The following is a 1733-nucleotide window of genomic DNA, read 5'->3' as shown; positions in this document are numbered from 1 at the left end:
CTACGCAGCCGGTCTGCTCTGTGTTAGCCTGATCCCGTCAGATCTCAGAAGCTAAGCAGAGCAGGGTCTGGTTAGTACTTGGATGGGAGACCTCTTTGGAACACCAGCGGCTGTGTGTGTTTCTCCATGTAAAACTGGGGTTGTGTCAGGAAGGCATCCGGCATAAAACCTGTGCCAATTATCAATGCGGATCTGGCTGTATCCGCTGTGGCGACCCCGAACAAAACCAGGAGCAGCTGAATGAACAACAACAACAACAACTTGAAATTAAAGCCTATCAATCTGCATTAAAGTATCCAGCCTGATCTATCACTTAGGAGTCTACATATTATATTCCAGAGGGCACCCACACAAACGTGGGGAGAAAATGACACTGAGAATGGACCAGGTCAGAAGCAAACTCGGGTATATATATATATATATATATATATATATATATATACCCGAGTATATATATATATATATATATATATATATATATATATATAGTTTCCAATTCACCAAACCTGCATCTCCTTGCAAATGGGAGGAAGCTGGACCACCTGGAGGGCAGCCATGCAAACAGACAAGAAGAGAACATGCAAATTCCACACAGAAAGGACTGCATAACCAGGGACCTTCTCACAGGAATCTTCTCACTCATTTATTATTATTGTCATTATTATAACCCTATTGAGCACTGTTATTATTATGAGCAGAAATACCCATTGGTTACAATGCATTTTTCAAAATATAACAAATAAATAAGTGTACTGATCATATTGTATTAGAGAATTCATTATTATTTGAAAAAGACTAAATCCTGGCCAAGGGTGCTGCTATTTTTTTGTGGGAAAACAGAAACAAGTTGAAGAAATGGAAACATCATTCATCCATTCATTCATCTTCACAGGTCACGGGGGGCAACAGCTCTGGCGGGGGACCCCAGACTTCCCTTTTCCTGGGCCACATTAACCACCTCTGACTGTGGGATACCGAGGCATTCCCAGGCCAGTGTGGCGATATAATCTCTCCACCTAGTCCTGGGTCTTCCCTGGGGTCTCCTCCCAGATGGATCTGCCTGGAACACCTCCCTAGGGAGGTGCCCAGGGGGCATCCTTATCAGATGCCTGAACCACCTCAGCTGGGTCCTTTCAACACGAAGGAGCAGTGGCTCTACTCCGAGCTCCCCACGGACGACCGAACCTACACGGATGACCAAATACATGTAACATCAAAGCCAGTGATATATCATTTTAGTATGTATTTGTTGTCTTTCGGACATCATCATCAGCATGTTCATTATCATCATGTTCGTTTTAGCTGTGCTTTGCATTTTATTACTGGTTGTGGAAATCGCACACGTCACTGTATTTTGTATGCTATTGCTAACTGGTTGCCCCTCTATGCATGCAGTTTCTCACTGGTTGTCCTTCATATAAAAAAACTGTTCTTGGCATATATATATATATATATATATAATATATATATATATATACGAGGTCTATTAGAAAAGTAGCCGACCTTATTATTTTTTTCAAAAACCATATGGATTTGAATCACGTGTGATTGCGTCAGACAAGCTTGAACCCTCGTGCGCATGGGTGAGTTTTTCCACACCTGTCGGTTGCGTCATTCGCCTGTGAGCAGGCTTTGAGTGAGCAGTGGTCCACCCCCTCGGCGGATTTTCATTGTCAGGAAATGGCGGAATGATTTGGGCTTTTTTCCATCAGAATTTTTTCAGAAACTGTTAG

General features: G+C 42.5%; 1 pseudogene; it reads left to right on the top strand.

Annotated features, from left to right (window-relative positions):
* On the top strand, positions 1 to 119 carry LOC117518013 (annotated as a pseudogene).
* Positions 120 to 1733: the final 1614 nt, after the last annotated feature.

The sequence above is a fragment of the Thalassophryne amazonica genome, chromosome 9, assembly GCF_902500255.1.
Source record: "Thalassophryne amazonica chromosome 9, fThaAma1.1, whole genome shotgun sequence".
Taxonomy (NCBI): Eukaryota; Metazoa; Chordata; class Actinopteri; order Batrachoidiformes; family Batrachoididae; genus Thalassophryne; species Thalassophryne amazonica.
Note: the sequence above shows the minus strand (reverse complement) of the source record. Positions and strands in the feature narration are given on the sequence as shown.